The following is a 15,917-nucleotide window of genomic DNA, read 5'->3' on the forward strand; positions in this document are numbered from 1 at the left end:
TTTACATAAAAATTCTTGAATATAGATGCTTAAATGAAAAGTAAAACAAGTAAATCAAAATCTCTGAGTTGCTCATTATCATCACATGGCTTATCCATCTGTCAGTGTCATTCCACTGATCCTCAGGTTATCTCATTGCTATAGCTAGCCAGGTAGATAACGCCTTCCTGCCTCACCTCTCTATATGTGTTCCTTCCAAAACCATTAACTTTCCCAAGTAGAAAAGGGCATTTCTTTAGCCAAGGACATTCAAGTACTGAGCTCTCTGTTAGAATCTGCACACAAGTAATTTGATACACTTAGTATTTTGCCTATTTTTCTCTCTTAGCCAATTATAATGCCCTCATAACGCTGTGAAAACCATGGAGTTTTTTTTTTCCTTCCAGTTTAATTTGACAGAGTAATTTTATAGTTTCAAATTATCTTAAAGTATTTATTCCTTTTTTTATTTTTGCACAAATATTCTCCTGTCATTGCACTGTACACTAGTTAACATGTTGGGTATACAATTCTTTGCCCACATTAGTAATTTGTGCCGTTACTAAAACTCTTGCTCTTGTGATTTCAGTGTGGCACCCAAATAAAGAGTCACAGAGTCCAGGACGGGGAACGATTTGCATCAGCCTCGTGTCTGTGTTCATAGATAAAAAGAGGTGTTAAAAGTTACCAAAGGAAAAAAAATAGTTACCAAAGGGAGGTGATTTTATTTTGAGAAATGATAACAATAACTAATATTTATTTAGCTCTTACTATGTGCCAGCCATTGTGCTATGAACTTGACATAAAGATTAAATGAGGTAATGTTCTCTTGTAACCACTACACAATATTGCCTCCCAGAAGACCTCTTGTGTTTGTTTTCTCAGCAACTTAGGAATTACACTGCCCCTAACTGCATTATTTTGGAGGTTAGCTGGGCTAGGAGTTGAAACAGTCAAGAGTTTGATTTTCTTATTGTGAAACCATGCAAAATATGGCTGAAATTCAGTTAATAAATTTTAATCAGTTAGAGAAAAGGTGAGAGCATTAAAATTGAAGAATGGGTTCTTTTGACCAAACAGCCATCAAGGTAGAATAGCAAGAAACAAAATTTCACTCCTTTGTATATATATTCCTCCTTAGTTGTATACAGTCCACAAGTTACAGTAACATTTGAGTAACACAGTAAAAACCAAAACCCACTTGGGTTCAAAAATGTGGAGGGGAGAGGACAGACAGAAATCAGATTCTCTTCTGCTGTTAAGTCTTTGACAGGACTACACTCAATAATAAAATGAAATTTCCTAACCATAAACTATGACGTGCCAGTTAGCAATATTTTCATTACTAAATCACAGGTCGGTAGATTTTAGTTTTATTGGAACTGTTTGTAGGTGTGCTTTGACATTTCTTTTAGAGCTGGCTCAAAACCATGTTCTTGTTGACTTGAAAAAGCCAAGACAGGGAGCCTCCCAAGGAAACATGAATGTTTTCAGTCAGAATGGTAGCTCTAATGGATGGAGGTTTTCTCTCTGTGACAATATTGAGTTGATAGGATACTTGAAATAAAATTACCTCACATCAGCATTTCTGCCTGATGAATGAGAGCTATCTTGAATGTCAATCTAAGATAATAGCTTTAGCTTTCACATAAAAATAGGGCAGGAATACAAACTGTGCTGAAGAATAGTTGTTCCAAGATACACAAAATGTGATATTTCTCAAAAAATTACAAAAATTATTAAAGATTCTTCAGCATGCATCAATCAAATACCTTTAATCAGATCACTATTTGACCATAATAATGGCTAAGCAGTCCAACTCCTTGCGTCTGATTGCTAGTAAAAGCCTCTGATTAGAATTACTGCCACAAACCCAAGGCAAGCAACAATGTTTAAGTGTGAAACCAGAGGCAAATCAGCAGTCATTTTTCAGAAAATCTATAGAAAGGAAGTACCTTGTAAAGGAAAACCATGGGCTTCACCTCACTACTGCCTTGGAAGTTCTTGTCCTGTTTCTAGTCTGGAGTTTTGTTTCTTATTTGTGGTCTATGAGATTCCAGGTGTGGAATTTCTTTTGTTAGTATCTACATTATATAAACTTTGATATTCAAAGATGATACTTTTGACCAACCATATTTACAAAGTTCAGTGGTAGTGATTATAGAGTCCTACCGATAGTAGACACACAATAGTTGCAGATTTCAGCTGAGCTATCTATATTTTCTTCCCTGGCCCCCTTCAAGCTTAGTGACACACATTTTTGAGAATACTGTTCAGGACTAGGGATAGCCTGTGATGAAGGCACAAATCACAATCTAGTAGTAATCTCGTAGTAGAGGGTACTGGCTTAATTAAATTTATCCCCACTAGGTAACTGGCTTATGTATGCATTTTTCACCTATTTAGAATGGTTGCTTAGTGGATTCAAAAGTGCTTAAAATGCCATATTATATAAAAGCAATTATACATAAATGCCTAACCCTCTAAAAGGTCATGGACATGTTAACTAATAAGGTCTTCTGTGCTTAGACCCTCCTGGGTAGTAACTTTTTGCTACATGACAACAGAAAACATCACTATTAAGGAAAGTTTACAACGTATAGGTTGTAATAATAGGATAGGATAATAGGATTAATAATAATCCTAATAATAGGATAATAGGATTATTATTAATATAATATATATTATATTATATAATAATATATATTATATAATATATATAATATAATATCCTAATAATAGGAGAATAGGATTATTATCCTGCAAACCTTATGGTGACACTTGTAGATAAATAAGGTTACTGCTTCATTAATTTTGCTTTGATTTGGGACGTTTAATAGCTGTCAGATAGATTGAAACCATAGTTAATCCAGTTGGCATTAATCCCCATGAAATGAAATGCATTTTATGTACAATGTCATTTAGCTAACAAGGTAAAAAAAAAGCAATAATTGGTCTCTTCCTATTTTGTACCACAAGAAGAAATCCTAGGAGAAAAAGTATCAGAATTTTAGGTTCTGAAAATCCTCAGTGCTATTTTAATCTCCATAGATATTTTAGTAAAGAAATGTTGCACTATACAGTACCTGGTACACAGAAGATTTTCAATAAATGTTGTCACTGAATTGAATGTACTGTACAATAATTATAATTCTAAAATGAAGACTTGACTCATAACAACAGTCCTGTACTTGAAATAAAGACCTAATTTAATTTCCTGTGAGTAACTCTAGGCAGAAAAGTGTTGCAATGAAGAAAGAATGGAAATTGGAGCCAAAAGTGGAGCGCCCACTTCCTAGTTGTGGCCTAAGTGTATGTACTGCTTAACCTCTCTGAACCTCGGGTTGCTCAACTGTAAAATGCAGGTAATTTAGTACTTATTTTATAAAGTTGCTGGAGGTATTACTTTGGAGGGGGGCAGGTAAATTATTAAACTGTCATGTAAAAACCATCTTATAAATAATGGTTTTATTTAACTTAACACATATGGACAATTGGTTATTTGAATAATGATAGGAGTGGAAGATGGTTATAAATTTTCTACATGACTCTCAGCTACTGGAGAGTAGAGACACTCTTTTTATACATTTCTTTAATTCCAGCACATACCATAGAGTCTGAGTATAGTAGATCCTCAGTAAACATTTGTTGCATGAGGAAGTTGTCATAAAGGATGCAATTTGGGCTAAATGTTAACTATAATAGATGGAAAAGCACTAATTGGAAGAGGTGCTTTAACAAGGCAACTGAAGGGCTTCCCTGGTAGTACAGTGGTTAGGAATCTGCTTGCCAATGCAGGAGACACAGGTTCGAGCCCTGGTCCGGGAAGATCCCTCATGCCTGGAGCAACTAAGCCTGGGCGCCACAACTACTGAGCCCACGTGCCACAACTACTGAAGCCCATGTGCCTAGAGCCCATGCTCCATAACAAGAGGAGCCACCGGAATGAGAAGCCTGCACTCCGCAACGAAGAGTAGCCCCTGCTCACTGCTACTAGAGAAAAGCCCGTGTGCAGCAACGAAGACCCAATGCAGCCATAAATAAATAAATAAATATTTTTTTTTTTAAAAAGCAGCTGAAATTGACTTTATCCGAAACCTAGTCAATGCTGTCCTTGCTCCGTTTTTAGTGTATATGTATAGCTTTTGACATGTTATTATAAAACAAGATGATTCTTCCACTCCTCTAACAACTGAAAATAAGTAGATGGTTTGGATTGTCATTTTATAATGAATCCAGGTGACTAATTTGTAACTGCTTAAATTATTCTCTCTGACTGGAAAATAAAATATATTTTCCTATAACACACGTGACTACTGAAAACTTATGAAGCTTTTTCTCATGAACAATGGGAATTTTGCCACTAATCATGTTTTTCCCCCTTGTGGCTTCCAGAAATCTCAGAGCCAAGTTTTTAGCCCATTTTTACTAATGACATGGAACTCTGTGGCCTGCATTTCTGTGTACTCTATCTTCCTTCTGGTGTTATTGCCCCATTATATTTACACTGTCCTTGACATTTCTTTTTCTGTTCTATTACATCTTATTTGTTCTTTTAAGCCACTCTAAATACTTTTTGTAATGAAGCAGGAGATATATCCCAATGAAATTAATTTTAAATGAATATGTATTTTTTAATGCATAACTTCTTGGAAACATCTTTGTTGCTACTTTTGTCTCTTCTCCACCTCTCTGCCATTTCTCTATTCTGCCATTCCTTAGTATGTAATTTATTCAAGGAATGGAACCAGTTCTTTATTATGTAAGTAAAGCCAATGGAGGAACTCACTGCACATATGTAGTAGCTCTTTCAGTGTATTGATAATTTATCTTACATTCTAACATTTTTTCTTAACACAAAGGCTAAAATCTATACCCCCAAGCCACATGCAGGATTTGAAAGGTCTCAGTGGCATGATGCTTTCATTCATTCAGCACACATTTACTGAGAACTTACTAAGTACTGCCTTATGGTACAGTTTTAAGCACTACTGGGGGAAAAGACATAAGATACTGTCTCCTCCTCTCTCAAGGACCTTATGGTCTTTTAGAAGAGCTAAGATATGTATCTAAATAACTTTATATGATAGATTGCCCAGTTCATAAGAGATACGAAGAGAAGCACAGATCAAATGGTAAAAGAGTGCTCTCTTCTCTTCGGCAGCGCATACACTAAAATCGGAACGATACACAGAATATTAGCATGGCCCCTGCGCAAGGATGACACACAAATTAATGAAGCGTTCCATATTTCTATGGGCGGGATGTGAGCCCCGGAGCCTTCTCCCCGTCCTGTGGTGTCTCCCCAGGTCTTCCACAAGCTGGCCTCCTACAAGGGCTGTTTGTTGTCTAGCCTCAGCACGATGCTGAAGACGTTAGACTGCAGCCCAGGGCAGTCTCCTGAGAGCCCTTGTTGCCGAGAAAGCCAACTGTGAGACGCCTTGCTGGCTGCTTGGAGAAAAAACCCTAAATACCTGCTGGCCGAGTACTGCGAGTGGCTCCCGCAGGCCATGCAGGTTGACCTCGAGAAAGTCTGGCCACCCACCCCTGACTGCTGACCCAGTGCCTGCCTGAGGGGCCAAGGACTGGCCTGCGGACCCAGGGGGACTGGCAGCGGCCGGTGTCCGGCACAGTCACCCTGACCCCAGACCGCGCCCAGGAGGCAAGTCGAGCCTCTGGACACCCTCGTTCATCATGGCTCGATTCTGCGCATGACGTGCTGCCTTCCCTGAGCAGTCTGACCCAGGGGTGACTTTTGTAACTAGTTATCACAGGGTGGATAATGGTTTTATCTCCCATTCTGGCCCCATTTTAAATGTGCTCTATGTACTACATTAGTCCCTGTAGAGCAGCAGGGCTGCTGGGCAAAGGCAACCACAGGCCCTTCCTCTGCTCTCCGTTTCCTGTGAGTGTGGTGCACCCTCCCCACAGCCAGGGAGGGCCCCCAAAGCAACTGCTGGCTCCTGTGGAGTGGGTGTCTCCTCCCCAGGGGTCAGCCCCCCACTGGCTATATTACTGTAATAAACCTTAGCTATGATGACAACAACAAAAATGGTAAAAGAGTTATAGGAAGGAAACCCAACTTTCAGCTATATGAGAGTGGTTTTATGTAGGAAGATTCTTCAGACTATGACAACTGATTAGGTGTGAGGTGGCAAATGAGAGGGAAAGTAAAAAATAATCCTAAGGGACTTCCCTGGTGGTCCAGTGGTAAAGAATCTGCCTTCCAATGCAGAGGATGTGGGTTCAATCCCTCGTCAAGGAACTAAGATTCCACATGCCGCGGGGCAACAGGCCAAAACGTGCCCGCATGCTGCAACTACTGAGCTCACGCACCTCAACTAGAGCCTGCGTGCTGCAAACTACAGAGCCTATGCACTCTGGAACCTGGGCGCCACAACTACAGAGGCCATGCGTCCTGGAGCCTGCAAGTCACAACTAGAGAAGAGAAAAACCGCTGCCACAACTAGAGAGAGGCCTGTGCACAACAACAAAGAGCCCACATGCCACAATGAAAGATCACACGCACCTCAACAAAGATCCGGCGTGCCACAACTAAGACCTGATGCAGCAAAAATAATAATAATAAAATAAATAAATAAATAAATAAATAATCTAAAAAAAAATAATGCTAATTTTTTCTTTTTTTGGCGGTACGCGGGCCTCTCACTGTTGTGGCCTCTCCAGTTGCGGAGCACAGGCTCTGGACGTGCAGGCTCAGCGGCCATGGCTCACGGGCCCAGCTGCTCCGTGGCATGTGGGATCCTCCCGGACCGGGGTACGAACCCGCATCCCCTGCATCGGCAGGCGGACTGTCAACCACCGCGCCACCAGGGAAGCCCAATAATGCTAAATTTTAAGTCTGGTGATTAGTGCACTGAAGATATCATTAATAGAAATGGAGGGCATAGAATGAAAAGCTGGTATATGGTCAGTTGGAGGTGATTGTGGGACAGCCAAGTAGAGACATCAACTAGTCCATTAAAAATTATGGATTAGGGCTTCCCTGGTGGCACAGTGGTTGGGAGTCCTCCTGCCGATGCAGGGGACGCGGGTTCGTGCTCTGGTCCGGGAGGATCCCGCAAGCCGCGGAGCGGCTGGGCCCGTGAGCCATGGCCGCTGGGCCTGCGTATCCAGAGCCTGTGCTCCTTGGCAGGAGGGGCCACAGTGGTGAGAGGTCCGCGTCCCACACACACACAAAAAATTATAGATTAGAGCTTCGGAGGGAAGTTTGGGGAGTTGTCCATGTAAAGGTGATATGTAAAGGTAATAGAAGTCAAGCTTTTACACCATATAGTCAAGGCAGAAGGGGTAGAGAAAGGAGAAGAAGGCCAAGGGGATGTGTCTTTGGGGAAGATCTGATGAAAGAAGGAAGAGGAGCCTGAGAAGAATTAGAAGCAGCAGTACAGTATAATGGAAAGAAAGAATATCAAGAATACAATGGATCAACATTATCAACTATTCCATCTTATTCGAACTGGAATAAGATGAAAATGAAGCAAAAAAGGAAGTGGAATTTGCAACTTAGAGGTCAATAAAAGCAGTTTCAGAAGAATGTTGAAACTAGAAACTGGTTTTCAAGGTGTTAAGGAATCTGTGGGTAATGAGGAAATGGCAGCAGTGAGTATGCCTTCCTCCTTCAGGGATTTTGCAAGTGAAGGGAACAAAAATGATTGAGATCATAAGTCAGTAGATTGGTAGGGTTGCTAATGGAGTCACCTTGAAGACAAGGTTAGATTATTAATTCTCAAAGATCAGAAGAATCAAAAGTTCACTGAAAGTACAGAGAAATTTTTCAATGAAGTAGGGTGTTGAAGGAGTTCGCATAGTGAACTCAAATTGTGGTCCCTGGACCAAGTAGCATTAGGATAACGAGTGAACTTGGAAATGCAAACTATCAAGTCCCAGCAATCTATATTTAAGCAGGTCAGCCAACTGATTCTGGTACACATTAAAATCTGAGTTCCACTGCCCATTCTTGGTAGAAGGGAAGGCTACCTGCAGAAAGTAAGAGAACAGAAATGGGACCTGGAGTGTGAAGAGGGAAAAATAAAGACTATATACTGAGGACTGGGGTGGCAAGTCAATCAGAATTAACTAAAAGGACTGTCTAGCAACAGAAGGAATCCAGCAAGACAGAGATAATCTGTACTAGACTAAATTGGCCTAGTTTGCGAACTTTCTCTAGCACACGAAGTCAAAATCTAGGTGCAGAGAAAGTGGATGGCAGTCTATCCAAAGTAAGAGATTAGCAAAATGAGGACTAATCAGAGAAGGCAACAATTTTAAGGGTTTCTAGCAAGAGCATTGTTGAATCAGCTGACAGGGGACACCAGCCTGGTTTGGAACTGAGGGCTGGAGAGCTTGTTGAGGGCAAGGCTCAATGGGAATTAGGGAGTAGGAGATGAAGTAAGAAAGCGATGATAAGAGAAAGAGAGATTCAGAATTCCAGATGAAACAGTTTCAAGTGATGTGGAGGTTCAAGGAGTGGCCAAAGTCTATGAGAGCTGAAGATGTAGTAGAAATGAAGAAATTAAAGGTGATGAAGAACCATGAGGACAGAGCATGAGAAAGATCTATCATTTGAGTGGAGAAGTTCTCATAGATGATTCCAGGGCAGGGGTCAGGGGAAAGTGGGGAGAAGATTGTAAGCGTGCCAGTGAAACTGTTGAAGGATGATGAGAGTGACTAGAAGGTCAGTAGTAGTGATAATATGAGCCAAGAGGAGAGGTGTATATGGATTGCAGGGTTTTAAAGAGAGGAAATGGTTGATCAACAAAAACCAGAATACTTGACTATATAAAATTGTACTGAGAGGGCTTCCCTGGTGGCGCAGTGGTTGAGAGTCCGCCTGCCGATTCAGGGGACACAGGTTCGTGCCCCGGTCCAGGAAGATCCCACATGCCGCGGAGCGGCTGGGTCCGTGAGCCATGGCTGCTGAGCCTGTGTGTCTGGAGCCTGTGCTGTGCAACAGGAGAGGCCACAACAGTGAGAGGCCCGCGTACCGAAAAAAAAAAAAATTGTACTCAGAAAATAATTAACAATAGATACATAGAAAACCAAACAAATGAAAACATTTAGGGAATTATTAACACCAGCAAATAATAGTTATACTAATAAAAGCAGCAAAATAGTACACAAATTGGTTCAGCAGTAAATAATACTTTCATAGCAATAATAATATAAACACTGAATAATGATTTAGCCCAAAATATGGGGATTTAACTATACTGAGATGATGAAAGGGATGTAAACAGGTAGGTGGGTGATTAATAGAACTAAATCCTTATGTACCAGAATTACCAACAGATAATATACAACGTTGATAAATCAAAAAAATAGCAGCATAAGTATACCCATATTATTTAGCTATATGGAAGTAAAGACAAGAAGAAAAAAAGCTGAGTTGAAAATTGTTGCCTCTAACTTCCGCCCTTTTGGCTCTCTGAGCAGCACCATGGCAGTCGGCAAGAACAAGCGCCTTACAAAAGGGGGTAAAAAGGGAGCCAAGAAGAAAGTCGTTGACCCATTTTCTAAGAAAGATTGGTATGATGTGAAAGCACCAGCTATGTTCAATATAAGAAATATTGGGAAAACACTATCACAAGAACTCAAGGAACCCAAATCGCATCTGATGGCCTCAAGGGTCGTGTTTTTGAAGTGAGCCTTGTTGATCTGCAGAATGATGAAGTTGCATTTAGAAAATTCAAGCTTATTACTGAGGATGTTCAGGGCAAAAACTGCCTAATTTCCATGGCATGGATCTTACCCATGACAAAATGTGCTCCATGGTAAAAAAATGGCAGACCATGCCTGAAGCTCACGTTGATGTCAAGACTACCGATGGTTATTTGCTTCGTCTATTCTGTGTGGGTTTTACTAAAAAATGCAACAATCAGATTCAGAAGACCTCTTATGCCCAGCACCAGCAGGTCTGCCAGATCTTCAAGAAGATGATGGAAATCATGACCCAAGAGGTGCAGACAAATGACTTGAAAGAGATGCTCAATCAGTTGACTCCAGACAGCACTGGAAAAGACATAGAAAAGGCCTGCCAATCTATTTATCCACTCCATGATGTCTTTGTTAGAAAAGTAAAAATGCTGAAGAGCCCAAGTTTGAATTGGGAAAACTCATGGAGCTACATGGTGAAGGTAGTAGTTCTGGAGAAGCTGCTGGGGATGAGACAGGTGCTAAAGTTGAAAGAGCTAATGGATGTGAGCCACCAGTCCAAGAATCTGTTTAAAAATCAGACTTTTAATGGTGACAAACAAAAGATCTTATTTGTGATAAAACAAAACAAAATAAAAGAGAAAATGGTTTCCTCTGGGCATCAGGCGTGCATGGAAAGGGTTGGGACAGGAACTTGCTGTTTGTTTTATGCCATTTAATAATATTTGACCTTTTATGCTATCTATATGTATTATTTTGATTAAAAAAATAAAAACTTTTTAAAAGAGTAAATAAATAACAATTCTTGTTTGCCACAGAACAAGAGTTCAAAAGGGCACAAGAGCAGGAGGTAGCTGGAGACAGATAAGGGTGGTGTTGGAGAAAAAAATGGGTCCAAAACAGATATCAATTAAATTTGGGGAAAGGATAGCAGGGAATAGAGTTTTGCACAAAAGACACTCATTTTCAATAATGGGGATGGAGAAGGGAATAAAGATGGAGAAGAGGGCTTCACTGGTGGTGCAGTGATTGAGAGTCCACCTGCCGATGCAGGGGACATGGGTTCGTGCCCTGGTCCGGGAGGATCCCACATGCCGCTGAGCGGCTGGGCCCGTGAGCCATGGCCGCTGAGCCTGCGCGTCCGTAGCCTGTGCTGTGCGATGGGAGAGGCCACAACAGTGAGAGGTCCGCGTACCGAAGGAAAAAAAAAAAAAGATGGAGAAGGACTGGAGTCACATGTGACTGAATGAGGGAACAGGCAGAAATGCTGAGTTTATTAAGCTAAGCAGCCCAGAGTTTCCATAATTAGTGAACGACTTATGTTAAATAAACATTGTAACAAGCTTCCTGGATACTTGTCAGAGAAAGCACCTGACACTAAGATCTGTGCTGTCTTGATGTTGACAAAAATTAAATTTTCAAATGACAGAAGAAAGGCATCACAAGTTGGAGAATTTTCCATTGGCAATAGCACTATCCAAGTGAGCAGGACTCTTCCCTTGACACCTTCCCATGACTCAAAGTTTTCTTGGAAGCCTCAAGCCAAGTGCAAAAGAGTTGTACATGCAATATATATAATTATTTGAGTCTTTCTTATAAACACCACCTGTATAACAACTTGTAAAACGAGTCCAGCTGAGCTTTTCCCTGTCACTAACATATGTGAAATTATCTGTTCCTTGCTAATGGCAGGAAAATGATCACAGCATGTTATTCTTAATGTCCTCGGGGAAAGAAATGTGATTGGTGCTGTTTCGAATTTGAAACCAAAATAATGATCTTTCTAAGGAGAACCATGGAAAACATACATAACTTAGTTTTATTAGAAATATTTTGGAGCCAGGTTTTTGGACATCTAATTTTCAAAAATATTTTAATGGCTTTTGCTTCTTAGAAAGCACTTTAAAGGTGATTTAGTTTCATTTAAAAATATCATTACAGGGACTTCCCTGGTGGTGCTGTGGTAAAAAAAAATCCGCCTTACAATGTAGGGGACACGGGTTCAATCCCTGGTCAGGGAACTAAGATCCCACATGCGGAGCAACTAAAGCCCGCGAGCCACAACTGAGCTCTTGCGCTTCAACTAGGGAGCCCGCGTGCCGCAAACTACAGTACCCATGCACCCTGGAGCCCGTGTGCCGCAACTAGAGAAGAGAAAACCCACACACCACAACTAGAGAGAAGCCTTCGTGCCGCAACGAACGATCCCACATGCCTCAACTAAGACCAGATGCAGCCAAAAATAAATAAAATAAGGAAATAAATAATAAATAAATCTTAAAAAGAATATCATTACAATGGAAACCAATTTTTTATTTTGATGCTTTGAAAGATTTGGGGACTGGGGTTGGGGGAGGAAAAGGCAGAGAATCAAACATTCATTTGTGTACCTAGTATGTGCTTGGCACTAAGCTGGATACTTTACATATTTTACCTCATTTAATCCATTGTAGATACACTGCACATTAAGTGTGATTCTCCCCCTCTTTTATAGATGGGGAAATTGAGGTGCAGTCCAGTTAAGTCGATTACCTCAGTCCAGTTAAAGTCAATTACCTAGGATCATGCAACTCAGTAGAATCAGGTTTTATAAACCCAGATAATTGAATTGAAAGTCTGTGTTCTTTCTACCTTATTATACTACCTCTGAATTACAATTTAACTCTAAACACAAACTGAAAATGGGTCATCCTTTAGTTTTAAAGAAGCCTAACTGACATCTGCTCTATTACTCTTCAGAGACTCTTCCACTCATGTGGAAGACACATGTAAACACCAAGGAGCCTAGGTGAGACAACTCATTCTCTGCCCTACTTTGTCCATGGGATCTGCACAATCGGGTTACCCCATCCCTACTCTGACCAGAAATGGATCCAATCCTGTGTAATCCACATAGGTGGAAATTACCAGCTCTAAGCTTCCCAGGGCACTATTCCATTTTCAGAAGCACTTCAACTTTATCCATATAAAATACTGAAAAACCAGAAGAAAAGTATACAAAAAGCCTCCAGCCTTTAACAAAGCTAAGTCGGAATCTCAAACTAAAAGATGAATAATAAAATAGAAAGTAATATATTAGTTACCAATCTCTGCCTATTTTCTAAACAGACAATATCTGGTCTGGTCAAATATATTATTAGTTGCACTAAGCTAATGAAAGGATATCATAGCATTACCATTGTCACTGTACAAGATTCTTAATCCTATGATATTTTTCCCATCTCTGATAATTGTCCCTCACTCCATTCCTACTGTCATTTTCCTAGTTTAAGTTTTACACTTTGACTACTGGAATATTTAGCTTTTAATAATCTCTCTGCAACTTCTTCTCTGTGGTATTTTTTCATGTTGTAGGCTTTATAGTTTATAAAGCATGTCAAACATATATTTTCATTTAGTCTTTACATCAACCCTGTGAGGTAGACATCACTACCAAAATTTATGGATGAGGATATTTCTGAGAGATTTAGTATCTATTAAGAACACAAAGCTTAGAAGGGACATAGCTGGAACTGGAACCCAGGTCTTCCTACCCTGAAGCTAGTCCACTTTCTGTTATAGCATGAATATCTCCCCAGTGGCAGACTATTAATCCACTGTCCTATTCATGTTTACATTATTGACCAAGGACTCTCCACATTACTGACTCAACTTCCAGAGGGAACTCTCAATAAGCTCTGGAGTCAGGCTACCTATATATGAATCCTGGCTCTACCACATGCTAGAGCTATGCAAGCCTTCACAAGTAACTTAACTTCTCTGAACCTCAGTTTCCTTCTCTTGAACAATAAAGGCAACAATGATACCTTCTTCATCTGATCATTGTGAGAAGAAAACTAATCAATATTTCAATCTATCTTGTGCAAAGCTTCTAGAATTAACCTCCTAAATCATACCTATCAATATTTTCCTACTCAATAACCTTCAACCTTTCTCCATTGTCTGCCAAATAAAGTTCAAAATTTTAAACTTAACATTCGGGAATTCCCTGGTGGTCCAGTGGTCAGGACTCTGTGCTTTCACTGACGAGGGCCTGGGTTCAATCCCTGGTTGGGGAGCTAAGATCCTGCAGTGGGAAGGACCTCATGATCTGGCCTTAAGGTATCATTTTAACCCTACACTCTAGTACTCTTCATCTCATGTCTTCCTTGCCATACAAACCAAACCACTATTCCTGAAACCCAAAGTGTACTTTCCCAAATATATGACTTTTTTCATGTGATTCCCTGTTCTTAGGATGTCCATGCCACACACCACAATACCACGTTTGGAAATTCTGCTCACTCTTCAAAACCCAGGACAATCTCTTCTTCCTCAACAAAGCTTTCCTAGATCTCCCAGCTGAAATTAATTTCTTCTCTCTTCTGTTCCCAAAGCACACTGCATGATCCTCTTTTATAACAGACAACACTTTGCTTTGTATAATGTTTTATGTGTTTGCGACTTTCCCCTATTAGACAATAAGCACCTAAGAGAAATGTGACAATGTCTTACCCACATTTGTATTTTTCATAGTACCTGGCATGAAGATTTAATGCTTACAAATAATAATTACTACTAAAAATTAGTAATTACCATTTAAGTACTTACCATCAGCACTCAACAATGGTTAAGTGCTTAACATACATGACATAATTTATTCTTACAATAACCCGGTAAGAAATGGATGATGAATCTTTATTTTATGATGAAGAAACTGAAGCGTAATGAAGTTAAGTATTAGACTGAACCGTATGAAACTGTTGCTCTTTGATCAACTTTGACCTATAAAAATGACAATTTCAAATTATTTAACCTAATAAAATGTCTTTCTAATGGCTATTACTAATCCATTTAATTTAAGAAATTCAACACCATCTGGACCATGTTTTAGAGTAATTCTAAAGACCAGTATTTCCATACATGATAATTTAAGGCTTTTTTAGATTGGAAAAACGTGGGTATTAAATTTTTTGTGCTTCTTTTTTACCAATATGGCCAAAGTGTATATTTCAAGTTTCAGTCCTTAGAAATAATCTCATTCATATTTAATATAAAACAATCATATTCTTATGTGGGCAGGCTCCCTCTTTATTTTTTCTTATTCTTTTTCTTTTGTCTTTCTGTAGGAGTTGCCTATGAGAGCGGTCAATTTGAGCAAGCTATTCTTTATTAGAAAAAAATATGAAAAAATAACAAAGGGTGGATTATTCCCCACAGTTCCAGTTATAATTGTTAGTTTTTCCAAGAAACAAGACAATCTTTTTTCCTTTAACACATGTATAACAGAGGTTTACAAGATTCTAAAGTATTCAGAACATAAATTAGTCACTGATGATTGCATCCCAAGATACTTCTTCTTAGCAAGTAAGTTTTAGTTTCTATTTTGTTGATGTAACAAATAATAAAATGTATGCCTATTCTGACTTAATATGCCATATTTTCAAAGAAAACATAAAAAAATAATGGTCACATGGTGACCATTATAATCATCTTAGACAATATCACTTCCAATTCATTATTCACTTAAATATCATACTTCATGAAAATATTTAATGTTGCACAACTGTTGGACCCATTTTAGAACTGAGGATCAGCTAGAAATTAAGTGTTCATTGATCAGTTCTTAACTCCCCTCATAGATTTAATGTATTAATAAACCTGAATTATTTTGTCTTCTGAGAAGAGATGGAAAATTTTGTTTTAAAAATGCCATAATACATATACCCTGAGAAAACCATAATTCAAAAATAGTCATATACCACAAGTTCATTGCAGCACTATTTACAATAGCCAGGACATGGAAGCAACCTAAGTGTCTATCAACAGATGAATGGATAAAGAGGATGTGGCACATATATATAATGGAATATTAGCCATAAAAAGAAACAAAATTGAGTTATTTGTAGTGAGGTGGATGGACCTAGAGTCTGTCGTACAGAGTGAAGTAAGTCAGAAAGAGAAAAACAAATACCGTATGCTAACACATATATATGGAATCTAAAAAAAAGTGGCTCTGATGAACCTAGGGGCAAGACAGGAATAAAGACACAGACGTAGAGAATAGACTTGAGGACACGGGGAGGGGGAAGGGTAAGCTGGGACGAAGTGAGAGAGTAGCACTGACATATATGCACTACCAAATGTAAAATAAATAGCTAGTGGGAAGCAGCTGCATGGCACAGGGAGATCAGCTCAGTGCTTTGTGACCACCTAGAGGGGTGGGAGGGAGACGCAAGAGAGAGGGGATATGGGGTTATATGTATGCATATAGCTGATTCACTTTT

General features: G+C 39.5%; 1 protein-coding gene, 1 non-coding gene and 1 pseudogene across 5 annotated transcripts in view; 2 read left to right on the plus strand and 1 right to left on the minus strand.

Moving 5' to 3' along the window:
* Nucleotides 1-15,917, minus strand: part of POF1B (POF1B actin binding protein) — a 101,230-nt gene that overhangs the window by 41,703 nt on the left and 43,610 nt on the right. The window lies entirely within an intron of this gene.
* On the plus strand, nucleotides 5,125-5,234 carry LOC113615465 (U6 spliceosomal RNA). The gene has a single exon (XR_003431009.1). It is a non-coding gene; the product is annotated as a U6 spliceosomal RNA (small nuclear RNA).
* LOC113615459 (40S ribosomal protein S3a-like) lies at nucleotides 8,992-10,300 on the plus strand (annotated as a pseudogene).

The sequence above is a fragment of the Aethalodelphis obliquidens genome, unplaced genomic scaffold, assembly GCF_003676395.1.
Source record: "Aethalodelphis obliquidens isolate GAN/ISIS:26980383/991018 unplaced genomic scaffold, ASM367639v1 scaffold117, whole genome shotgun sequence".
NCBI lineage: Eukaryota > Metazoa > Chordata > Mammalia > Artiodactyla > Delphinidae > Aethalodelphis > Aethalodelphis obliquidens.